Consider the following 27,036-nt stretch of genomic DNA (forward strand, 5'->3'; position numbering starts at 1 on the left):
TCATTGTCGATCCTTGCATCTGATGAAATGGTGCAGCCGAGATAGGTAAACTGGTTGACCGTTTTGAGTTTTGTGTGCCCGATGGAGATGTGGGGGGGCTGGTAGTCATGGTGGGGAGCTGGCTGATGGAGGACCTCAGTTTTCTTCAGGCTGACTTCCAGGCCAAACACTCTGGCAGTTTCCGCAAAGCAGGACGTCAAGCGCTGAAGAGCTGGCTCTGAATGGGCAACTAAAGCGGCATTGATATTTTAGACAATAGACAATAGACAATAGGAGCTGGAGTAGGCCATTTGGCCCGTCGGGCCAGCACCGCCATTTTAGATCATGGCTGATCATTACCATCAGTACCCCTTTCCAGTTTTATCCCCATAATCCTTAACTTAGACATACAGCACAGTAACAGGCCCTTTTGACCCACAACCCATGCCGCCCAATTTACACTCAATTAACCTACAACCCCCAGTACATTTTGAATGGTGGGAGGAAACTGGAGCCCCTGGGGAAAACCCACGCAGACACGGGGAGAACGTACAAACTCCTTACAGACAGCACGGGATTCGAACCACGGTCCCGGTCGCTGGCGTTGTAAAGGCGTGGCACTAACCACTACACCAACCGTGCCATTCTTGAATCATTTCAATGTTAAATATTGAAATGTTGCACAACTCATTCATTTTTCATTTAAAGTGCAGTCCTGAATCAGTTAATTTCTTCCTAATACAAGTTTACCTGATGGCCACTTTATTCCGGACTTAACAGTATGATACAAAAATATGTATTTAGTATATTTTTTAAACAACTCACTTGCAAATATATGGTAGAATCATCACACAAATAAGTCTCCTTTCTCAAGGTCAAGAACACACAATCAACTCAATGATTGAGTCTTGACAGTTAAAAGTCACACGTGGATACATTTTGGGTTGGAAGGGAGTTTCGACCCTGTAGCGTTATTTCACTGACTTTTATTGCCTCTGAGGACATCTCCCACCAAATGTGCAAGATTAGTGAATTTAGGCTCATATAAAAAAGTTCTATTTTCGCAATGAAAGGTGCTATAATTATGCTACAAATAAGAACATACATTCTCTCAACATTCTATTTTAAATTTACCTTCAGCATCAGGTTCATGACTCAACTAAATAGATGGACAGTGATTTTGAATAAATAGATCGAATGTATTAGCTGTTATGATAAGAATCCTTTTTCATGACCTTTGAAATACTCTTATATTGTGTTAAATTCTTATTTTAAATGTTGTACAATTAATTTTTTTATAAACTGCTGAGTGTAAATCACCATCATTATAAATTTAGCTTTGCACCTAGCAAAATCGCATTCTTCATTTAACATTTTTGTTAAAACTATTTCTGCTATTAAGCACCTTGCCGAAAGATGAGCGAGAGGGAAGAAAAGTAAACAATAATAATAATAGCTCATGATACACAGGGTATATGTTGGTATTTACAGTAATCTCATTAAGAAACAGTTTCATAGCTAATATATAACCATATAACCACTTACAGCACAGAACGGGCCAGTTCGGCCCTACTAGTCCATGCCGTAGCAAATCCCCACCCTCCTAGTCCCACTGACCAGCACCCGGTCCATACCCCTCTAGTCCCCTCCTATCCATGTAACGATCCAGTCTTTCCTTAAATGTAACTAATGATCCCGTCTTGACCACGTCTGATATATGATAACATTTTAATAAAAACAGATTTTAAATTAATTTTTGCTTCTGCTTTTTTTATGAGGCTCTGCGGATAGGTCTGCAGAGGATAGAGCACGCATTAAAAAAGATGTGATAAATCACACAATTCTAAGGCTGTACACTGAGTTGTTCATATTGGTGGATGGTAACTTTCATTTGAAATCTTTTTGTGAGACATTGGGTATGATGTGCTGCACACAATTATCATCAATTTATTTAAATTTAACAAGAATGGTGAAATGATTTCTGTGATCCCAGGAATGAGATGAGGAGAGGTAAGATGCTTTGGGAATCAAGAGTGTTAAAATGAAAAGTCACTAGTTTGGAGACGGTTAAAGATAAAGTCAGCATAATGCAACAGAAGTACAAAAAATGTAATGTAAAATATATTCATTATCCTTTGAGGGGCTACATAGCATAAATGTTTCTTCAGCCGGAGAAATCTTTGGATAAGTCTAATATAAACAGAAATGCGTATCTGAAATATTTCCAACCCGCTTTGATTTTTTTTTGCTTTTACAATGTTATGTCTGAAATAAATGAAACAGTTCACTCAGGATTAGTTGAGAACAGAAGATTTTAAAATGAGAGCTTTTATTATTAACATGATTGAAATTAATAATAGCATGCGAGAGGGTCAATTTGGAAAGAAAATACTTGAGGGTTGTGGTAATAATGGGTAAGATAGGTGACCAGCCTGTTAAATCATCTGTATCTGCTATGTTCCTCAAGTAAATCATACAGTCGTCAAATCTCTACTGAAACAGTAAGGAGAATAAAGTAAAACACAGAAGTCTGCAGACACTGTGGTTGAAGTAAAATCACGATGGTGGAGGAACTCAGCAGGTCAAACAATGAACTTTATGTAGCAAAGATAAAGATACACAAGCAACGCTTCGGGCTTGAGCCCTTCATCATGGTATACGAAGAATGAAAAGAATTAAGCTGGAATGAAGCCACCTCATCACTATTGGATTTGACAATGATAAAACAACACCTAACTCAGTCAATGCTGAAAGGTTTACATTTCTTACATCTGCCAAAATTGGGAGTCCTATAAGTTAGTCATTGGTCTTAACAATTCACTTGAACCGGCTTACACTTTTAGCAAATGCACAGGATTTCACAGTTCATTAATCACTTGTGTATTCACAGTGTGTGTAATATATGCTACATGAAATCTGCTGTGGGCTTTCTGACAACAGTGGTATTCTAAAAGTGCAAAAGTGAAATGTGATTGTACAGCATATGGCGGAACATCAGTTCTAAACGATGTTGGAAATTATGAGGAAAGAGATGTAAGGCATGCGTAGCCTGGAGGCAACCAGCATAGAATGCCCAAGTATCTCTCCTAATAATAAATGAACTACTTAATAAAACCATTTTTCCACCTTCCCCCCCCCCAACACTAGCTCCCCTATCAACTCTACCAACCTTAATGAAAAAGAATAATTTCATCACCCGTTTGTACTACTTATCAGTGCCATTCCATATATTTTATAGGAACTGTTGTAACAGATTTGAAATTGTGTGTATTTTTAATGGTGTCTGCTTTGTATCTAAACCATAGTGCTTTAATTACTACAATCAAATATTTCTCAGAAATGATACATTGAATGTTCTTGATAAACTTAATTCCTTTTTAAATGAATTATTGGTGCAATTGCCAACCTCTTATTTTTTCAGACCAGTTATCAAGGGCGGGCACGGTTGGTGTAACGGTTAGTGCAATGCCTTTACAGCGCCAGCTATTGGGACCTGGTTTCGAATCTCACGTTATCTGTTAGGAGTTTGTACGTTCTCTGTGTGTGTTTTCTCCAGTGGCTCTGGTTTCCTCCCTCCGTTCAGGGGTGTAGGTTTATTGGGTCTAAATTGGGCGGCATGGACTTGTGGGCTAAAATGGCCTGTTACTGTGCTGTAGGTCTAAATTTTAATAAAAATATATTTTTGCTCTGTATGTAACCAGTGCATTTATTGCATTACATCGATTAGATTCTGTAGTGAACATACTGTATCTTTGAAAATATGCAAGGCAGTTTGAAATAATTTACTTTTATTTGAGTATTTCCTTGTTAGGGTCAACAGGGAGACTGTGTTTTGATTACAGGTCGTATCAGTCGTGTTGGACTTATCCAGCTGACTGCTCTCGCTGCATCATGTGGCAGGCTCCCTCCCACATCTGCTGTTCAATGATACAGATATTGTTTTTCCCTCCATGGTGGTTACTCTTGAGATAATGACTATTGACCCTTGACCTCTCAAGTCAAGCTCTAATCTTGTTGTGACTATGTAGCAGGTGCCTAAAGGGAAGGGTTTGGGAGGGTGGGGGTGGGGGGGGGGGGTAGGAAGTGCATGTTAGTTATTGGGGGGGGGAGGGTTTTGGCATGGTAGAGACATGTGTGCACGTGTTTACATCTATATGTGGGGAGTACAGGAGGTTGGGATGCTTACCCGACTAGAACAATGGATGCTACTTTTCTGAAGCTGTCATTTCATGACAGATTTTCCCATTCAGGCAGAAAGAAGCTTAGTAGCATCAAGGCTTGGTATGTCAAATAATAAAAAAAATACCATTTCTTTCTCTGCACTAAAAACAAGCTGTGTTCAGTCAGCAGTAAGGAAAAAGGGTTTTATTTAAGCCAGTGACATGGAATAATACATAATTTGAATGGCTCTCTGCCTCTGTTCCTGCTTTTGGCTCTCGCCAAGGAGTCCAAGTTCAGTACATTGCAAATAACCCAGTGAGCATTAGTTTGCTGTTGAGGAGGATGTGGTTTGAGGTTTTTTTTCTCTCTCTCCAGTAAGACTAAAATTCTTTTATTGTAAATCAATGAGCTATGAAAAAAGGCTAAAAGAGCTGAACTTGTTCTTATTGTAATAAATGTTAGTGTTGAGAATGTAAGGGTGGGGTGGAGGGGAGTAGTTTGGTGCTTCGAGTAATTTCTCATTCCTTATTTGCCTCATCTCTTATGTTGAAGGTTCCTGATGCATTCAGGTGTCTTTCCACAGGGTGCAGTTTGCTTGCTAATTACCATTTTATAGACAGGTCTTTCAACAATGTAGATACCCTAACCAAACTTGAACCTGACTTACCACTGCATCCCTAACAGATCTTCACTCTCCTAATCATCAGGGAAAGTAGTCAGATAAACTAAACTCAATTGCAGCAACATTTTTGGGGTTAGCAAACTTGGGGTGTCAGTTCAGGATGGGAAACATGGATCTATTAACAGACCATTAACCTGAAACATTAACTTTGTTTCTCTCTCCACACATGCTGACTGAATTTTTGAGTAGTTCCAGCATTTCCTGTTTTTTTTTTTAAATTTGCAATCTTCCAGGCTTAATTGGTTGTTCCTTACATCACAATGTTTTACAATTCAGTGATTACAATAGAAACTAAAGTGTGGGTGATAATAGGCAAAATGCAAGCTGTACAAGTCAGGTTCTACAAGTAGAAAACCTGTAATTGCTGACAAATACCCAAGGCCTGATAAAGAGCATTCATGCATGGAAGATAGGAAAGAAATTGTGGAGGCATCTTGCTGAGATACTTACATAATCTCTGGCCTTAGGTAAAGTGACAGAAGACTGCAGGGTGGCTAATTTTGTGCCGGTATTTGAAAAGTGCAGCAAGGGCAATCATGGTGGTGGTGAGTGTGAGGTCAGTAGCCAGAAATTTGCTGGAGAGGATTCTGAGGGTCAGGATAGGTGGAGATTGATTGGAGATAGACACCATGGCTTTGCGTACATCAGATAATGTCTCACAAATCTGATAAGCTTTTCTTTAAAGAGGTTGGAAGATAATTGATGAGGGCAGGACAGTGGACATTGTATATATGGACTTTAGCAAACCTTTCCTTAAAATGATGGATGTGGATAATTGGATTCCATCTATCAGTGTTCTGTCCACTATTACAATGGATCAAGGGTCTCAGTTCAAGTCAGCGTTGCTCCGTGTTCTTACTGATCTTCTGGGCACTATCCGTATTCACACCATGGCTTACTATCTGCAGGCCAATGGCCTCATTGAGCATTTCCATCTACAATTAAAGGCAGCATTAACAACAGGTAGTGTTATGGAGTGAACATTTGTCACGATGCAGTGCTGTTAAGGCAGATCTCGGATGTTTAGCAGCAGAGCTAATATATGGCATTATGTTAACCTTGGCAGGTGAGTTTGTGAATCCAAGTCCAAGCGCAACGCTCTATGATCTGCCTAGTTATGTTGATCGCCTTCAGGAAGACATGAGATTACTCGAACCTACTCCTATGCAGCAGGCATCACCTGCAGTGAATGTGCAGAATGATTTACAACACTGTACTCATGTGTTCCTTTGGCATGATGCTGTTCGCAATCCACTTTAGCCTGTTTACGATGGTCCTTTTCAGGTCTTACGACACCACCTGAAGACCTTTGTGATCGACAGGTTGAAGTTGGCTTATATCGATGGCCCATATTCTTCATCAGAGCCAAAGTCGAAGGACCAGTCACACACTTGCCAGTTGGACTGTGCATCGCCTATCTTTCACTATCGTACGAGGTCGGGCCAAACTGTCAGCCCTTCGAACTGTTAAGCAGCAGGATGGTTCCAGTCAGTCACCTCCTTGCATGGTTTGGAGGGTGGGGGTGGGGGAGGGGGGGGCTGTCGCGGTCGCGCACTTACCTTAGTCGGGAGTGGTGCAAAACGCCACGGATGATGGAAGCGATGCAGTGCACATAAGTAGTAGCACGCATGTGCGGATGTGTTAAATGTCAGTCATAGATCTCAGATGGAGGAGGAGGAGAGTGAGAGAGTCAGGATCACCAATGTGGCTCATTGGTGTTTGGGAGTTGGAGTTGAAGAATGCAATATTGTGTCTAGTTAATAATTAAGATAGTCGACTACATGGTTTATTGAAAGAAATGAGTGAGTGTATTCTTTATTTCTTTGTCAGCTGTGGTAAATCAGTGCTGTTACCAAGGTCCTGCATGCTAAGTTAGTTTGGAAGGTTAGATCACTTGGGATCAAGGGCGAACTGGCCCATGTGATTCAAAATTTGATCAATGGAAGGAGTCAGAGGGTAATAGTGGAGTCACCTTTTTTTTCTGATTGGAGGCGCTTGACCAGTGATATATTGCAGGGTTGGTGCTGGGTTTACAGTTGTTTGCTATCTGTTTTAACAATCTGGATAGTAATGTCATTAACATATTAGTAAATTGCAGAGGACACCAAAATTGATAGTGTAATGGAGAGTGATGAAGGACATCTAAGTTTACAACGGGATCTTAATCAGTTGGGAAGGTAGACCAAGGAGTAACAAGTGGAATTTAATTCTGACAGGTGTGAGTTGTTGCACCATGGTAGAATTTACTCATTGAATGAAGCTCTAGAGAGCATTGTAGAAAAGAAATACTTAGGGGTACAGGTGCATGGTAGCAACACTTGTGGATGGGGTGTTGAGTAAAAAAGTTGGGCCTTGTGATTCAGTTATACAAGGAATTGGTGAGACCAAATTTGGAGGACTATGTGCAGTGGCCCAGAAGGACATCAATAAATTGCAAGAAGTGTAGAGCAATCATTGGGACAAGATGGCTTGAGTTACAGTGAGAGGTTGTAAAGGCTGTGCGACACGGTTGGCGTAGCTCTTAGCGCAATGCCTTTACATTGCCAACAATCAGGACCAGGGTTCGAATCCTGCGCTGTCTGAAAGGAGTTTGTACATTCTCCCCATGTCTGCATGGGTTTTCCCCAGGGGCTCTAGTTTCCTCCCACCATTTGAAATGTACCGGGGGTGTGTAGGTTAATTGGGTGAAAATTGGGCGGAACAGGCTCATGGGCCGAAAAGTCCTGTAATTGTGCTGCATGTCTAAATTTAAATTTAAAATTAAAAAACTGTATCACCAGAGCATAGGAGGCAATGAGGTGATCTTACAGAGGTTTATATAATTATGAGGGCCATGGATAAAGTGAATTCTCATATTATTTTGCCCAATGTAGATGGAACAAGAGGGCATAGATTTAAGATGAGAGAGGAGAGTATTAACAGGGTCCTGAGTGGCAACCTTTTCACTCAAAGGGTGGTCCAAATCTGGAACAAACTGCCAGAGGAAACTGTAGAAGTGGGCACAATTTTAACATTCATCAGATATTTGGACAGATATATCGATAGGAAGGGCTTAGAGAGTTAAAAACCCAAATGCAGGCAAATAGAACTAGTCTAGAATGCCAACTTTGTTGGCATTACAAGTTGGGCCAAAGGAACTGTTCCATGCCACATGATTCAATTCACTCTGTATGCTTTCATGCACTTTCTATTCAGTTACATATCATTCCCTTTAAAATATGGTTATGACAATTTATGAAGTACTTCATGCTGTAATAATTATGTGCAAGAATAATGAACATTTGTGTGAAACAAGCATAGATTACTTGAAATGAACATAAATGAAAGGGCAAGAAAGGCATCAAGGAATAGCAGGATATCTACTTGGTTACCGGGTGAACAGAGAAAATAATGTGATTTCTTCTCAAGAGTTAAACAGCGACTTGAACGAGATTGGCCACAGGGCCTTCACTAAGTTATGCTTTGATGTGGTTAAAGTACAAATGTCACAAAATGACAAAAGAATTTCATTTAACATCAACAGAATTGCTGCTGTTCTACAAAATTTCAAATTTATTTTGCTATCTTCACTGAAATCCTGCCAGATTCAATATATAATCACAAAGATTACCAAACTGCTGATAAATCTAAGGCAATTTTTTTAGCTCTTCCTAACAAAATGAAACCTTAGGCTAACAAAGCTCTAAGTTCTCAACTGTGTGACAACACCCCCTCACTTCTCCCCCCCCACCACTTATTTCCCCATCGCCTTTCCTGAGCTCTCTCTCCCTTTTCTCTGTCTCCTTGCGCATAGACACAAACAATTTCTCTCCTCTCAGAATCCGAATTTGTTGTCATGAACAAGTCACAAAATTCATTACTGTACAAACATTTATATTAACCACCTTACAACAATAAAAAAAAGTGTCTGATGGCAGCGGGGAAGAAGCTGCACTTATGATGCTGAGTGCTTGTCTTTATGCTCCTGTACCTTTTTCCTAGTGGTAGCAGAGTGAAGAGGGAGGGCATTGCCTGGGTGGTGGGGGTCCTTGATGATAGAGGCTGCTTTTTTGAGACACAGCCTCTTGTAGATGTTCTCGATGGAATGAAATCTGGTGCCTGTGATGTTGCAGGACACCCCCATACCAGGCAGTAGTGCCACCAGCCAGAATGCTTTCACAAGTCTTCAATGACATACCTAATCTCCTCAGACACCTCACAAAGTATAGCCGCTAACAACCATTCTTCATGATTGCAATGACATGGAGGCTCCAGAACAGACCCTCAGAGATGTTGACACCCAGGAATTTGAAGTTCCTCTTATCATATCCAGTTAACACCTTTTGTTGGTCTGGTTCCTCCTCCAGCTGGCATAGTCTATATTCTGACATTTCCTGTTCATTTGCTCATTCTGCTTGCTCCTTGAAGAAAGGCCAGGACTGAAATGTTGGTAATATATCTTTAGCCCCTTTTTCACTGGCACCTTGTCCCAGGAATTGATGGTCAATTTACTAGTCAAGGGTCCAGTTGGAAAGTGAATCAATCAACACTCTGGTATCAAATCATGCAAAATCATGCCGGGGATTGATGGCTTCGACCCATACACACATCCCGGCATCAGCTGAAGCCGGCATGCCGATTAACTCAGTGTGATAAGGACAAGTCACACTGGACGTTTTTGGTTGAAGGTAGATTCTCCTAACCTCAGAGATTACATGTGGTCAGTGTGAAAGCAGGTAATGTCCTGGTTAAAAATGGCTCAGTGGGAACAGCTTTTTTAACTGGGACACTGAACGGCCAATTAACTGGGATACCAGTGAAAAAAAAGGCTTTTGTCTCCCATGGACGCTGAAAAACGGGCTGAATTCCTTCAGCATTTTGGTGTGTTTTTACTACAATCACAGCATCTGCAGATTTTTGTGTTTCACTTCACAACATTTCCCATGTTACCACAGTGACTACACTTTAAAAGTTCAATAGTTTTCTTGCTTGGAAAATGAGGAGGGCTATATAAATGCAGACTAATTGAAAAAAAAATCGGCATGTAACAACAATGGGAACAGTCCAGTAAAGTGCTGAAGAAACATTCACGAGAAAGTATTATTGTCTTTTCTATTTAATTAAGACTTTCCAGTGCTTTTTTTTTCTACCAATGCAGCAGATACATCAGTTTATACCATTTTTTTTCAAATTATATCATTATCTAATGAACAGTTCTACAAAGGAAATACAAAAATAAAATAGAAGTGATGCATATGAAATTGATGATGAATTACTGTTGTACTTTATATTACATTCAGTATGTTTTTTCAGGTGTAAGGCAATTGACCATAATTGTCTGCCAATTGACATCACTCCTTTATGTATTACTGTCATTTTCACCCCAATGTGCTTTCTCTGACTTGGTTATGACTCTTTCCTTAAAGTAACTGAAGTCTGGGAAGAAAAATGTAAGAAGTACATTTGAAAAAGTGGATGCATACAAGTTTTCTGAAAGAACATTTAAAGAATTTCCTTTAGATGAATGTTGAATGGATTTTCAAACCAACCAGTTATTATTTTTAAGTATTATTCTCTATTTTGTCTGTTTACCAGCAGAACCAATGGAAACTCTTTGCCTTTGAATGAAAAGTTTGTGGTCTCAGTTCCCTTTCCAGGGAGGTAAACTGTTTATCCATGTTAATGCTCTGGTGCTCTTTTCTCAGAATTACCAATGTTCTGCGGTTACAAATGACTCAAACCGATTCTAAATCTTTTTTCACGGATGTGTATAGTTTTCCAACATCCTGGTGCTAATGGTTAATCCTCATACACACTATGAGAAAGAAATTAACTGGCTGAGAAATTTATCTCACTGCTGTGTTCAAATTGGCTCCCACATAGGTCAACAAAACAACATCCAAATTGGCTCTTGTTCAAGTTTACAAAACAGCATTGATTTCCCTATAAAACAAATCATTAAATCATTTTGAGGTGCTATGTAAATGAAACATTGTTTCTTTGTTTTATTCATTTTTAAAATATAATTTTATTGCTCTATTGAACTTTTCTCTTTGCAGTATCATGAACAATTACTGCCCATATAAAGAGCTTGTGAATGATGAGCTGATCCATTTCCTATAGCAGCCATCACAAGATATGGAACACACTAAATAATCTTTATTTTATTCATTTTGATATTTAATCTCTCCCTGCCCTTGATCTGACTGAAACTTAAAATTTACAGCATCCGAATACTTTGTAAATAAGCCAATGTCCCTACCACACACAATACACAAAAGTACTGGAGAAACTCAGCAGGTCACAAAACATTTATGGAAAGTAAAATATAGCCTAAGTTTCAGGCCAGAGGAAGGACTCAGGCCTGAAACATTGGTTATCTTTTACTTCCCATATAGATGCTGCATGGCCTACATCACCTAATAGCTTGAATATGCCTGAGATTGTGTATCTCGGAAACTCAGCAAGCACAGGATTGGTTTGTACTTGGAGGGGAGACCGCCTAGGAATACCAGGTTTCTGTGAAGTGCGCTGGCCAAGATGGCGACTCTTTGTCTACCTTACAGTAGATAAAAGTTAAAGAATTTTTTGTATGTTACATTCTAAATGTAGTATTACATGACAATAATGGAACATTTACCTTCACCTTGTGAGTTTTTCCAGCACTTTTGTGCATTGTGCCACAACCCCAATGTCTGCATACTTAAAATAAAAATATAATGCTGCAGAAACTCAGCAGGTCAAATAGTGTACTTCATATAGTGAAGATAAAGATACAAAACTAACGTTTCGGGCTCGAGCCCTTCAATCACAGTGTCTGCAGACTTTCATGTTTTACTCCTGTCGTCTGCAGACTTTCCTATTTAACTCCCTTTAAATAGAGATTGGATTAAAAAAAGAGGTATTCAAATGGTCTGATTTCACATTGGCTGCATTAAAAAAATGAGGAGTGATAATGAGTGAGCATCTGAGTTAGCACTCACGAGAAAGTCTTACATAATCCAGAGTTTACACATATTGACAACTATTATGTTGCATGTTGCTGAACAATTTTGACGGTGCAATTTTCATTGTATCTCACAGTGCCCTCATTAACCTAACTCAGATCACTGAAAAACATAACAAAAATTATCTTCGTACCTGTACCAATCTTTGTTCATGTACATCAGGCCTTTACCGATCTATCTACTGATCCAACACCCACAAGGCAATATGATCGGAGTGTTTCATTGCTTGTTAAGTCTCTACCTGTATTTTATGTGTGAATCCTTGCTGGCTCTTTGGTGTATTGTTCACATCGAGATGTCAAGATTACTTTACCAGGTTATTAGGTGTCTGCTGTCACACCATTTGCTTTTCACTTCATTAAACCTGTAGCAAAGCCTGATAAAGTTGTTGCAGGTGGGATAAGGAGCTGTGCACTCTGCAGGATATTAGCTCAACATTTGAACACATTGTATGTGTCCCACTTTCAAGTTGGTGTTTCTGTTATCTCAAAAGGTTTAATTTTTCAATGGGCTATCAGTGTCAGACATTCTGTATATTTTAAAATATGCATGGAGGTGTCAGATAACAGTCATGCAAATCTTCTCAAAGGTGTAGAAATGTGTATGTTAATTTTTACTTTTTAATGTTATTTTACATATATTATTTTAGAGTGTAACTTCTTTTTGGATCTGCAAGTTAATGGAGAGATTTTTGATAAAATTTTACTGGTCATGAGGAAGGAAGATTCAGGTTATGTGACACAACAGTCCACGGGGTAGACTTTGTATACATTGACACTGTCTTTGAGCCAGTCATTAGAACATCGAACATTACAGCACATTACAGTACAGACCCTTTGGCCCATGAGGTTGTGCCAACCTCTATAAACATACTAAACAATCTAAACCAATGGTTCTCAACCTTTCTTTTCCACTCATATCCACCTGAAGTAATCCCTTACCAACCACAGAGCACCTATAGCATCCCATGGCATGTATAAACTTTCATTTTCCTTGCATCCTTGTGCCTGTCTAACAGTCTTTTAAATGCCCGTTTTGTACCAGCCTCCACCATCACCCTGGCAATGCATTTCAGGGATTCTCTACTCTGTGTAAATAAATTTACACCTGGCATCTCTCATACATTTTCCTCCCCTGAGCTTAAACAGATGATCTCTGGTATGTGTTAGTCTCCCTGAGAAAAAAAGTGCTGGCTGTCCACCCTATATATGCCTCTCATAATCTTGTTGACCTCTATTAAGTTGCCTCTCATCCTTCTTTGCTCTAAAGAGAAAAGCCCTAACTCTATTAACCTTGCCTCCTAATGCACGATCTCCAATCCAGGCAATATCCTGGAAACCTCCTTTTCACCCTTTCCAAAGCTCCCACATCCTTCCAGTAATGAGGCAACCAGAACTGAACACAATATTCTAAGTGTGGTCCAACCAGAGTATTATTGAGTTACATTTCTTCATGGCTCTTGAACTTAATCCCCCATCTAATGAAGACCAACATACCATAAACCTTCTTAATTATCCTATCAACCGGTGTGGTAACCTTGAGACATCTATGGATTTAGACCTCAAGGTTCCTCTGTTCCTCCACATTTAAGAATCCCGCAACTAACCATGTACTCCACCTTCGTTTGACCTTGCAAAAAGACATCGCATCACATTTACCAGGATTGAACTCCATCCACCACTTCTCAGCCCAACTCTGCATCCTGCTGTAACCTATGACAATCTTCTACATAGCAGTAATGGCTTTCTTAAGGTGGTATGTGAGTGGCAAAAAAAAGGTTGAGAATCACTGTTCTACACTCTCCACAATATCTCCAACCTTTGTATCATCTACAAACTTATTGACCCATTCTTCCACTTCTTAGTCCAGGTCATTTATAAAAATCACAAAGAGTAGGGGTCTCAGAACAGATCCCTGCAGAATGTCACTGACCTTCAGGCAGAATATGTTTCATCTACTACTACCCTCTTCTTTCTGCAGGCAAGCCATTTCTAAATCCACACAGCCAAAGTTTCATAGATGCCATGCCTCATGACTTTCTGAATGAGTCTACCATGGGGGACCTTGTCATATGCCTTGTTAAAATCCATGCATTCCACATCTATCTTTATTATTTTATTTTGTCATTTCCTCAAAAAACTCAGTTAGGTTCATGAGGCACAAGCCAGGCCTTCACAACGCCAAGCTGACTATCCGTGAGAAGACTATGTTTCTCTAAATGCTCATGAATCTTGTCCATAGGAATACTTTCCAACAGTTTGCCCACCACTGGCATAAAACTCACTGGTTAAAAATTCCCAGAATCACCCTTGCTATCTTTTTTTAAACAAGGGGACAATATTTTCCATTCTCCAATTCTCTGGCACCTCCCCTGTGGCCAGAGGATTCAAAGATCATTGCCAATGCTGCAGCAATCCTTTCCCTTGCTTCCTGTAGTAATCTGGGATATATCTCACCGGATCCTGAGATTTATCAGTCCTAATCCTAATGTTTTTAAGAAAGTCCAGCACTTCTTTCTTAACTTCAACATGCTCTGGCACATTAACCAGCATTCCTCTCTCTGGTGAACACTAAAGCAAAGTATGCATTTAAGTAATCCCTTTCAAACCACAAAGTAGACATGGCATCCTATACAATGGGTGCTCTGTGGTTAGTAAGGAATTTCTTAAGGAGGTATGTGAATGGAAAGGAAAAGGTTGAAAACCACTGGGTTAGGGAGTTGTGGTCACTTTCACAAAAATGCTCCCCCACCGAGTGGTCTGTCATGTGACCAGGTTCATTACCCAGTACCAGATCCAGTCGGCTTGTCTACCTATTGTGTCAGGAATTCTTCTTGGAAGCACCTGAGACATTTTGTCCCATTTATCCCTCTTGCAGGAAGGAGGTGCCAATCAGTATTTGGGAAGTTGATCTTCTCTAACAACAAACCTGTTATTTTTGCACCATTCCAAAATCTGCCTACTTATCTGTTCCTCAGTGTCCCGAGGGGACCTACCGACTACTTTTTATTTCCACTCATGTACCACCTTAAGTAATTCCTTACTAACTGCAAAGCACCTATGGCATACCATAGGTGTATGTGAGTGGTAAATAAGGTTAAGAACACCCTTTTCCACCCACACTAACTCACACAGTATATTGGAAGAAATAGGTACAACTTATGTTTCCTCTTTTCAGTTCTATAAACAGAGTATACCTGAAAGACTCAAATTGTGTCATAAACCACAAAGTTAGAGCTTGAGGAATTTATAATTGATATCAAAAACCAGATCAAATACAATCTTAGATACTGACCATCCTCTCTATAAAGAGGACAATTAGATTTGATGTATAAATTTCTTATGGGAATTCTTTTTGATTGAAGTGGTTATGGTGCCATGGACCACCATCTGCTGGATTGCTTTAGTTTGCATGCAGCTAACATGGTATTAACAGCTATGGATATCATCAGAACGACATTAAGAAGAATTATTGTGCAGTGGTTTACAAGTATTTTGTTTACTTACCATGTCATATAATAGAAGAACAACTAGCTTATTTGAACCTTTTTGTCTTGGGGATTCAGTTTTAAAGTTTTAGTTCTTGGTTCAACACAGCAAGAGATCTGTTATGGGTTTAGCAGACATTCATGCTTTAAAAAAATTCAGTGGTTTGATTTGCAAATAGTCACCCACATTCTCTGAACCTTGGAGATGAGGTTGATTAGAATTTCTACTAACAAACTTAGTGTCGCTTGTATGAACACATGAATATCTATTAACATGCAGAAAACCTGGAGGTAAATAGGAACATAGGAAGTAGGAACAGGAGTCGGCCAAAAATGGCCCATCGAGCCTGCTCTGCCATTCAATACGATCATGGCTGATCTAATTTATGACCTAACTCCACCTACCTGCCTTCTCCCCATATCCCCTAATTCCTCTATCATGTAAAAATTTATCTAACCGAATTTTAAATATGTTTTATAAGGCATCCATCCAAAGTTCATCCTCATCTCTGTCCTAAATCTACTCACCTGAATCTTGAGACGGTGTCCTCTGGTTTTAGTTTCCCCGGCCAGCTGAAAAAACCTTCCTACATCTATCCTATCCATACCCTTCATAATTCTATATGATTAGGATTCCTCAGTGGATTAAAACATATTTTATTCTATTAATAAAGATTTTATTAATTTACTTTTATGTCTTCTTAAAGTAGATTATGTTAAAAAAATGTTATTTCTGAATTTGATTTTCAAATTGTGTTAATCAAAGTGAATGGAAATGTCAGTGGCCCAGTAATCTGCTATTTCATATTGAGCGTATTTTTTTCTCTCTGTGTTTTTTGTATAACAATGTGAGAGCAGGATTAGCTGATAACAAAAGCCAAGAACTATCAGATTTCAAACACATAAGCTCTTTTTCATTACTGGTGGGTCAGCAACTATTTACCACAAACCTCAAAGATTCAAGTGGTTCAAGCAGTAAATCCACCACCATCTTCTTTTGCTTAACAAACAACATTTCCAACACTCTCTGTGTCAAGTACATCCCAGATAAAGGAAATTAAAACAATATTTAAAGGTGGTTCCTTACAAAGGATACAGAGAATACTGGTATTTTTTTCTCTCTGGAGAAACCTATTAACACCGGTACTTTATAAAATTCTCACCAGTGACTGTATGGGTAACATCTTCGTCTTCCCTCTCCAAGGCCCTAAAGGTTGGTTGGTTTCTTCGCCACTATATGTTGTTGAATGGTAGAGTCTGGAGAGAAGTTGATGGGAAATGAGAATAAAATGAGATTAATATAATTTTGGTTAGTGTGAGTAGATACTTGATGGTTGGGACAGACCCAATGGGTTAATGACCCTGTTCCCATGCTGTCTGATCTTTTGATGACCTCTGTTTTCTTCACATACTCAAAAGTCTACATGTGCCCTAAATACATCCATTAGTGAGGACACTCGCCAGTTGGAAGCTGAGTAAGGAGAAGCTTCATTTCACCCTAGAAAGGGAATTGGCATCAGAATAAAATGTTTATGGCATATATTTTAGGACTGATATCTGGACAAGGGTTCTATGAGTATTTTGGATTGACTTTGACTCTTGGTTTTGATGAATATTATGTTCAATTGGAGTATCCTTCATCATAATACATATTCATTACATACATCATGAAAAAGTCTATTTGGTTCTTGATGTATTATTTCTTTCCTGATGTTAAATTCATTTTGAGCTTAAGCTTTTAAACAAAATCATATCTGGATTTAATGTCCAGTTATCTTTTAAGGAAGTATTCTTTCTCCCTTTTCTTCCCCAAATTCAACACCCCATCACCTTAATACATTTTTGCATCACCCTGACTACAATACACTCCTTAGAAGGCTTATTCTTTTTCTGTTGGTTCAATTTTTGAGGCATATATCACTCCTCGATGTTCATTATCTGTGGAACAAAGGGCACTTTGCTCTTTACTTCCTCCTGTCCATTGAGGGCTAATCTTGCAATCAGGCCCACCTGTCCTCTAGAAACCTTCCACAGTATCACTTTGTTTACTGACCTAAAAAAGCCTCTATTTCAATAACTCTTTGATGTTTTGCATTGTTAAATGTAATTTGCTGATACCTGCTTTTCTTGAACACCAGGCACTCTGACGTCATGTATTTTGTTCAGGAAGCCTAGAATGTTGAATTTGGTGCACTATTCACACACACACACACACACACACACACACACACACACACACACACACACACACACACACACACACACACACACACACACACACACACACACACACACACACACACACACGTCGAAGTTTCTGATCGCATGTCAAAAGAGACCTAAATATGAGCTACTTATCTTCATCTGTGAAGCCAAGTCATGCACCTTAAACAAAATTATAGCTAGATAATTCCTCAGAGCAATTCTCTTTTCACTACCATTTCCATCCCAGAAGTCAGGCAGAAAAGGTTTTTAAATGGGCAAGTAATGTTTTAGCCACACTTCTGCCAAAGTAATGCTCCTGAGTAGGACCTCTTCTGAGGATTTTTTTGGCTCATAGTGTACATTCATTCTCTTAAAAAATATTGTGACATTATGTATGTAATAAGATCGTTTAAAATGTACATAGTGCAGAAGAGCTATTAAAAGTGATGCTCTTAGAATGTCAGATTAATTACATTACACATTTTCACTGATATGGTGTCATTTTTGTAGTGTCTTATGGGCAATACATGGATTGTTAATTACACATCTTGTTTTTGTCACCTTTCAATTTAAAATTTATGCTGCACTGCAGTTCCTTTTTTATATTGCAGTCGTGGTGTGATATCTTGATACATGAGTAGATTGTATTATGAAAAGTTCTTGATACTTCTCGGGTATTCTCCATTGTGTTCATTTTAAATCCTGATGCCTGGTGATAGTCATAGTATAGCAGATCAGGCTTGAAATTAACACTAATCTCTTTGACTGAGACCAGCATGTTTATCAGTGGACCAGTGCAACTGGCCTGCTGGATCAGTGATTCCATTCCCACAGTAACACAAGCACAGAAAGTATTTTACACATCATTTTCAGCAGATCTTTATGGTGTAGTCAATGCATATTTTGTTTCCAGAATGTTGGTGGATGCGTTTTGTTATCTGCTGATATTGTTGTCGACTGGTAGCAGATCTTTATGGTATAGTCAATGCATATTTTGTTTCCAGTATGTTGGTGGATGCATTTTGTTATCTGCTGAATTTTCGATAGCTCATGACTGAAATTAGGGTAGAACTTGCATGTTAATACATTTTCATTTCCATTAAAATGTTGCCTTATAAAATGCATTTGATCTCATTCGAGTAATGAGATGTTGATAATATCTTCATTATCTTGCGCTGACCCATATTTCAAATATTAAATTATAAACCTTCTCTACATCAATCTAACCCTTCCCTTCCTCACAGCCCACAACCCTCCTTTTTTCTTACATGCTAAAGCCTATGTAAGAATTTTTTAAATGTCCCCATTGTACCAGCCTCCACCACCACCCCTGGAAAAGCATTCTGGGCTACCACTACTCTCTGTGTAAAAAAAATCTATATGCAATGTCTCCTTCAAAATGTCCTACTCTCATCTTAAAGGATATCTTCTGGTATTGGCCATTGCCACCCTGTGAAAATTATGCTAGCCCTCCATCCTATCTACACCTCTTGTAATCTTATACACATCTATTGTCACCATTCATCCTCAGTTTCCCCAAAGAGAAAAGTCCCAGCTTGCTCAATCTTTCTTCGTAAGACATGCTCTCCAATCCAGGCAGCAACCTGATAAATCTCCTCTGCATCTTCACCAAAGCTTCCACATCCTGCCTATAATGGGTGATCGGAAATTAACACTAAATGTTAGTCTAACCAGAGTTTTATAGAGCTGCAATAATACCTTGCGGCTCTCGAAGTCAATCCCCAGTGTATCATACGTGATATACCTTCTTAACTACCCTATCAATTTGTGTGGCGACCATGAGGGACTTGAATTAAGAATCCTACCATTAACCCTATACTCCACATTCAAGTTCGATCTTCCAAAGTTTATCTCTTCACTCTAGTCTCCATTAAACCCTATCTACCACTACTTTGCCCAACTCTGAATTCTGCCAATATCCTATTGTAGCCTACAACAAACTTCGACACTTTCCTCAACACCTGCAACCTTCATGTCATCTCCAAGCTTGATAATCCACCTCTCCACTCCCTCGATCAAGATTTATAAAAATCGGAAAGAGCAGGTGTCCCAGAACAGAAGTTTGCCGAACATCACTGGTCATCGACTTCCATACATTCTATCTCCTACTATAATCTGCCTTCTATGGGCAGGCCAATTCTAAATCCATGCAGCCAGGTTTCCATGGAGCAAATGCCTCATGACATTCTGGATGAGCCTATTATGGGGAACTTTGTCAAATACCTTACTAAAATCCATATGCAACACATTCATTGGGCTACCTTCATCAATTTGTTTTACCTCCTCAAAAAGCTCAATTAGACTTGTGAGGCACAACCTACCTTTCTCAAGGCCATACTGACTAACATATGATTTTACAATAGTGCAGACAGCTCTGTGGTGGTCTTTGAATTGTGTTATATAAGATGGTTGGGGTGCAGAAGTTCAAGAGCTTGCTAGCTGTTCTTCAACCTGGTGATGTTGAACTTTAGACTTCTGAACATCCTGCAGTGGGAAAAAGATCATGACCACTGTGAAGGGAATCCTTTATGACGTTGCTTGCCTTCTTGAGGCACCATACCATATAAATATCTTCAGCCGATGGGAGGTTGATGCCTGTGATGGACCGAGCTATAGGGTTTACCCTTTCTGCAGCCTTCTATGTTCCTGGACACTTGAATGTCCAAACCAGGCAATACACTTTCTACAATACACCTGCAGTAAGAAATATTATAGTATATCTGGCAACATGCTAAATCTTCTCTGGTTCTTGATAGAGTTGTTGGTGTAGTTGCTTCAGTATATCAAAACACACACACACACACACACACACACACACACACACACACACAACATTGCACTAATTAACTAATGAAATAGTTTTTGTCTGATTTTTAAAATCTGTAGGAAGTGTTTTTGACAGCTTATTTCCCAGAATTACATTTGTAAACTTGCATGAATGTATATCTACTTTTGTTTGAACCCCCAACAGTGTAATTTTAATAAAATAAAATCCACGGTGTCAATGACGTATACAATGAAATGTATTTTTAAAAAATGTCTCTGCATCGAACTTGCTTATCTAAATTTGCTGACCTCCAGTGAAGGAGGTGGAAGACATGTGACTCATGACAATTCTTCCAATTTGCTCCGTTTGGTGAGAAGATGAGAAGCAATTGATATTTCCTCCTTTAAATTATTGAACCCACAACTTCTCTTACACTCTCAGAGGACTTCCTGTGATTCTGAGTGTAACAGCCATTGACAGCTGATGCTAAAAATGTGAAGTGGTAATTGATCAAACATCTCATATGTAACATGGTCACTGAATAATATTTTTACATCAGTTTCTCACAATGTTTTTTTTACCCAAGCTTAGCTCATTGATTTGCTTACTGAAAATGAAGGAAGCGGTAACATGTTACTCTCTCTCTGGATCAGATAAATTCCATTAAATTGATCAATACACAAAACGCAAAACCCTGAGTGTTGACAAAACTAAATAAATATAGATGAGCGACAGAAAGGAAATTAGATTTAAATCAAAGAATCCAGGTAAAATACATTTGACCCTTGCACATGTATGGGTAGAGGTGAATGTTGGCGTGCAGGCAAGGGAGGTGTAGACATGGAGAAAAATTTATTCCTCTGTGTATCCACAAGCTTTTCTATGAGTAAACCACTGAAAGCATTTCACTGGATGAATGATAGAGAAGAATAGTACTCAAACTGAAGCAAAAATCAATGGCAAATCCAAGCAAATCATGCAAAGGCACTAAAAAATTTACATGCTACAGATGCTGTAAATCGGAATTTAAAACAGAAAAGTGCAAGAAATTCTCAGCAGGTCAGGTAGTATCAATGCATAGAGAAATGGTTTCTACATAACAGTAATATTGTACTTTCAAATTCCAACCTGCTGTTAGACATTCTCGTTGTATGGCCTTGCAGCAGTCCACATGCTCTTAATTGCACCTCTTTAACTTTGAACTCCAATAACATTATTGCATACCAAAGTTATACCTCGCCATCAGCTCCAGCTTGTCCAGAAAGGCCAGATTGAGGCTGTCTCCTTTGTCATCTTTTCAGGCTATGTATGGATGCATGAGGGTCTCATGGACATTTATGTCCTAAAGGCAGTCATTGATCTGCCTTTAAAATCCATACTCATGTTCCACTCAGCTCAATGTTTCAATAGTTACATTCTAATGACCACGAATGCCTCAATACAAATAACCTGGTCCAGTTATTTTCCATGGATAACATTTGGATATTTGCTGCTGTTAATTTTTACAAACTTACTGAACTTGCAACTAACTCAATCCCTATCCTCATCTATTGTTTCAGTTTTAACCAAGCGATGACAACCATTTTACTCATATCCTTTTCATTGTCAATAAATAACAGCCATTATAACTTGGATCATTTCTTCTCTCAACGTTGCCATCCACTGCTCAATTTCCATCAGCCTTTGAACCTTTTGTACTCAACTAGTCCAAATCTTACTTGTTCAGACTCATATCTTCATCTTCACATCTTTGTTTCATCCAAAATTTAGCAGCCCCTAACCTATCCTATTGCAGTTAAATGTTTGTGAGAAGATTGTCTGCAGGTTGTCTACCATTGTCTCCAGGTTGTGGACACCTCAGCACATAGACTTCCTCAGGTCAATGTATCCAAATGTATCAAATATGAGCACAACTAGTGACTAATATTTGAGTAGAGAGATGAGAGTGAAACATAAAAGTCTGCAGATGCTGTCATTGTAGAGAGATTACCACCTTCCTTCTCACTTCCATATCTCCTCGACCTGATTTGATCTCAGTCATTGTTTAAAATTGTCACCTTTCTGTTTAAGTGCACCTTGTCCTCACAATTATTTATCATTAACCTATTCCCTGCCTTCCTGTTCATTTCTTTAAATTTGACTTTTCACCTTCTCCTTCACCCTCTTCCTCCATAATTGTCAGTGGGCTTTCAACTGCATGGACAACATTGGATCAGATAGCGAGTTTCTGTCCTTCTTTAAGACTCTCTATAAACCCTTTCCCTCGAGCCAAACTTTCTCTTCCACTATTTCTTTAGTTGGTAGAGCATCCCTTCTTAGTCTGAATCTGCATCTGTGAAGTGTTTAGAGCCATATAAACACGTAATTGAAGTTGTTGAACTGATTTTGTCCAATTTAGGTTTCTTCAAAAAAGTTTACATTTATCTTAACTCACAGAATCATGCACACCTGTTTCCATTTTCATTTAAAGGTTTTGCTGCCCTGTTAACATTTGTGAACTCCAAAATTTGCATAATTCATTGGCCCTCCATTTGGCATTAGAACACAATCATCAGGCTTTGCTCATTGACCAGAGTTTGTCATTTAAAACCATAATTCCAGTAAATCTAATAATCAAACTCAGGATTCTGGGACTCTGTTCCTTCCTTTGCAGTTGGATCCTCGACTTACTCATTGGCAGACCACAATCGGTGCAGAATGATAACATCACCTCCGCCTTTCTGACATCAACAAGGCTGTGCTTTGTCAGGATCAGAATCCGAATCCGAATTTATTGTCATGAACAAGTCATGAAATTTGGTGTTTTGTGGCAACATCATAGAGCAAACATTCATATTATAACCATCTTACAACATTACCATTAAAAAAAAACAGTGCATAAAAAGTAAAGCAGTCTTTGGTTTATTGATTATTTAGGAATCTGATGGCAGTGGGGAAGAAGCTGTCCTTGTGCTGCTGAGTGCTGGTCTTTAGGCTCCTGTATATACATTTGCTGTCAACACCACCATTGTTGGCCAAATAACACGGAGTGATAAGTCAGAATATAGGATTGAGTTTGAGAATATGGTGTGTAATGCTAGAACAACAATTTTGCTCTTAATACCAGCAAGACCAAAAAGCTTATTGAGGAATTTAAGAAGGGGAGGCCATGGGACTATGTACCTGTCTTCATTAGCAGGATGGGAGTGGAGAGGGTTAGATCCTTGAAGTCCATGTACTAGAGGTCTTCTGGAGCCAGCATACTGAGGCAGCCGTGTAGAAGGCACACCAATACCATTACTTTCTAAGAAGCCTGAGGAAATTTGGTACGTTCTCGAATATCTCATCAAACTTTTATGGATGTACTGCAGAAAGAATACTGATTGATTGCTATGGCCCACTTTGCAAACTTGAGTGCCCAGGAATGGAGAAGACTGCAGAAGTGGCAAAACAAGCCAAGTCCACTTGGGACACTGCCCTCCCATTTGTGGAAGACATCCCTGCATGGTGCTGTCTCGAGAGGACAGCCAACATCAGGAAGGATCCGCATCAACATGATGATGAGCTCTTCTCGCTGCTACCTTCAGGCTGAATGTACAGAAACATGAAATCTGCGACCTTTTAGTTAAAAAACAGGTTTTTTTCTCCCCTACAGCTATCAGGCTCTTGGACCTCCCTATATTACTCTAACTATAAAGCTACTCCAAGTCCACTAAAACATCTGTTAGCACTCTAAAAATATCACTCTTTTAAACTACCTGCAACTGTAATTTTTTAAAATCCTTTTATATTTACTATCTTTTTTTTCTATCTCATGGCACATTGTGGTAATTTAATTTATATTACTGGTATTATTGTGTGGCTGCAGCAAATAAGATTTTTGATGTATCTCTACATTGCACTTTTATATTTCTTTCTTTGGCTTGGCTTCGCGGACGAAGATTTATGGAGGGGGTAAATGTCCACGTCAGCTGCAGGCTCGTTTGTAGCTGACTAGTCCGATGCGGGACAGGCAGACACGGTTGCAGCGGTTGCAGGGGAAAATTGGTTGGTTGGGGTTGGGTGTTGGGTTTTTCCTCCTTTGCCTTTTGTCAGTGAGGTATATAAAACAATAAATTCTCATACTCACTCTGGGAGCCCTGTGATGTATCAGACACTCTCCTGATGTGTAGTCATCTCATGTTATGGATATATTTATCATTCCTGATAGACTACTCTGCACTCTTCTGATATTCTTTCGATTTTGAGAGAGCTTTTAAGTGAATAAATTATGCATAGTCGCAGATTTTAAAGAAATAATTAAAATATTCTAAATTTTAAAAAATACTTAAAAGTTGTATTTGGCCACACCACACACGAGGAAATGTGTGTTATATTTTCCTTTGAGCTGAGTGGCTCAGTCTCTTTCAACTTTACTACTTACTGTGCTTTGAAAAATGTATTGGCATTCATCCAGGTGCCATGACTGGAAATCAAAACATCCAATATCATTCTGCCCATTTTACTGGCTAATTGGGTTAAGCCGTTAATATATCCTGAGGTAAATGTACAAGTGTGGCCCCATTATAGCGCGATCATTGGGGTCCATAAAATGTCAGAGCCAAAAAAAGCGGGGTCACGCTAAATCGGGTTCAAGAAAATCAGCGTTCAAACTGACCCAATGTTGACCTAACATCCTAAAACACCCCTATTTTCACCCCTATTTGACCCTTTTTGTATCTTTACCTTCTGGCAAGTAAATTACCTTAGAATTAAAGAATTCTGTGAATAAATTGTCATTGTTACAGTAGAATTTTTTTAAAATTAACATTCATAAGTATTAGCAATCATCATTTACAGTTTATTTCTTAAAAAAACTAATCGAGTGTTCCTTGCTTGAACGTGGATGGCGCCAGCAATGTTGGCTGAGCGAATTTCTCCTGACACTAACACTTGGGAAATCCCGTGACGGCATTTAAACCGGACTACCCATCCATTGCTAGCTTTGAACTGTGAGGTTTCTTCATTGATCTGCTTGTCAAACTTCTCTGCTTGAGCTTTGAGAATAGGACTGGATATTGGAAGGCCTCCTGAGCGAGCTTGAACTAACCACTCACACACGGAGTCATCAAGGCTGACATCTTAAGACGTTTGGATTTTAGTCCTGCTTCTTCTTCAACTTTACAAAGTGACATGCATAACTTTTCTTCTTGAGATTTCCAGCCATGAAATCTTGATTCCAGTATCTCGAGGTCTCAAGCAACTTGAGTTTACTTTTAATCTTGATCACTTCAAGTACATGAAGCTTATCTTTCACAGAAAAATAGTTTCTTTTTCTAGCAGTTTGTTCCATGTTGATCTAAATCCACAAAAATACTTTTCAGTTCTGGAAAGAGCGAATAAAAGGTCCAATGCGTTATATCTAAATTTGCATTAAATCGGGGTGCATAAAATCGGGGTCTCACTGCAGATATGTTAATAGATGGATAACAATTAAATTGCAAATCATTTATTCAAATCAATGTTTATGACCATTTTTAAAAAGCACTTAAGCTTGGCTTTTGTGGTTTACAGATGTCAACAAAGCCGAGACATTGAATCAATACGTTTTTTTAAAAAACATTTAAATGAAAAGCATAGTGACAGGCCATTTCAGCCCATGTATCTGTGCCACCCAATTTACACCCAATTAACCTCCAATTCCCGGTATGTTTCGAATGTTGGGAGGAAACTGGAGCCCCCGGGCAAACCCATGCAGACACGGGGAGAACATGCTAACTCCTTACAGACACAGCGCAGGATTCGAACCCTGGTCCCGATCGCTGGCACTACACCAACCATGCCACCCTGTTGAATACTTATTATTTGCATTATATTGTCTGAAGTCCATGATGACATTGCAGTGTAATTTTATTTACTTCTTAAAAAGAATTATGTGAACAACAATTGAAAGATAATAAAAGCATGGAAGAGGCAGATCATAAAATGTATTTAAAAAATGCTTTAAAGGAAATACCAAATCTCAGAGCAAGAATTTTTTTTTAAGAGAGGGTGTGGTAAGAGGCAATGTGGGTCATTGAAGACAGATAAAAATAAGGACTTGGCAGGATTGTTTCAGCTGTACTCACTGTACATTTTCACACTGGAGGAAGAGAACAAAACTCCAGCAACTCAAAGGTAACTAAGAAAAATTTGAGGGAAGAAGATTTAAGAAGGTTTAAGAAAGAAAATCATTCTAACTAAAATATTTGGCTTCCACTGTTAGCACTAAGAGAAATAATCATAAAATAGCAGAAATGATAATGATTTTTTCAAAAATATTTTTATTCAATAATTTGTGATTTATGGATTGAAAACATGTTCATGAGATGAAAGGAGAATTCATATCACTCGATATCCATGAGTTTATTATTAGTAATATTAAAGTGAATGGAATTATTTTTGCCAGACACAAGGGAAGGAAAAAGGTAATAATTAGTGGACAGCAGGATCTTTTTCCTCCTTTATCCATATCAATCGGCGGCAGGGTTGGCGTAGCGGTTGATGCGACACCTTTACAGTGCCAGCGATCAGGACCCAGTTTCGAATCCTGCGCTGTCTGTCTGTCTGTACATTTTCCCTGGGGGCTCCAGTTTACTCCCACCATTCGAAACATACCGGGTGTGTTAGGTGAATTGGGTGTAAATTTGGCAGCATGGAGTCATGAGCTGAAATGGCCTGTTAACATGCTGTATGTTAAAAGGATCTCAAATTGGTGGCTGTTTGATAGGCTGAATTTGCACAATTCTAG

The 27,036-nt window shown here is 38.9% G+C and overlaps 1 protein-coding gene across 6 annotated transcripts in view; it reads left to right on the plus strand.

The window, feature by feature from the left end:
* Positions 1-27,036, plus strand: part of rnf220a (ring finger protein 220a) — a 560,193-nt gene that overhangs the window by 79,683 nt on the left and 453,474 nt on the right. The window lies entirely within an intron of this gene.

The sequence above is a fragment of the Narcine bancroftii genome, chromosome 5, assembly GCF_036971445.1.
Source record: "Narcine bancroftii isolate sNarBan1 chromosome 5, sNarBan1.hap1, whole genome shotgun sequence".
Taxonomy (NCBI): domain Eukaryota; kingdom Metazoa; phylum Chordata; class Chondrichthyes; order Torpediniformes; family Narcinidae; genus Narcine; species Narcine bancroftii.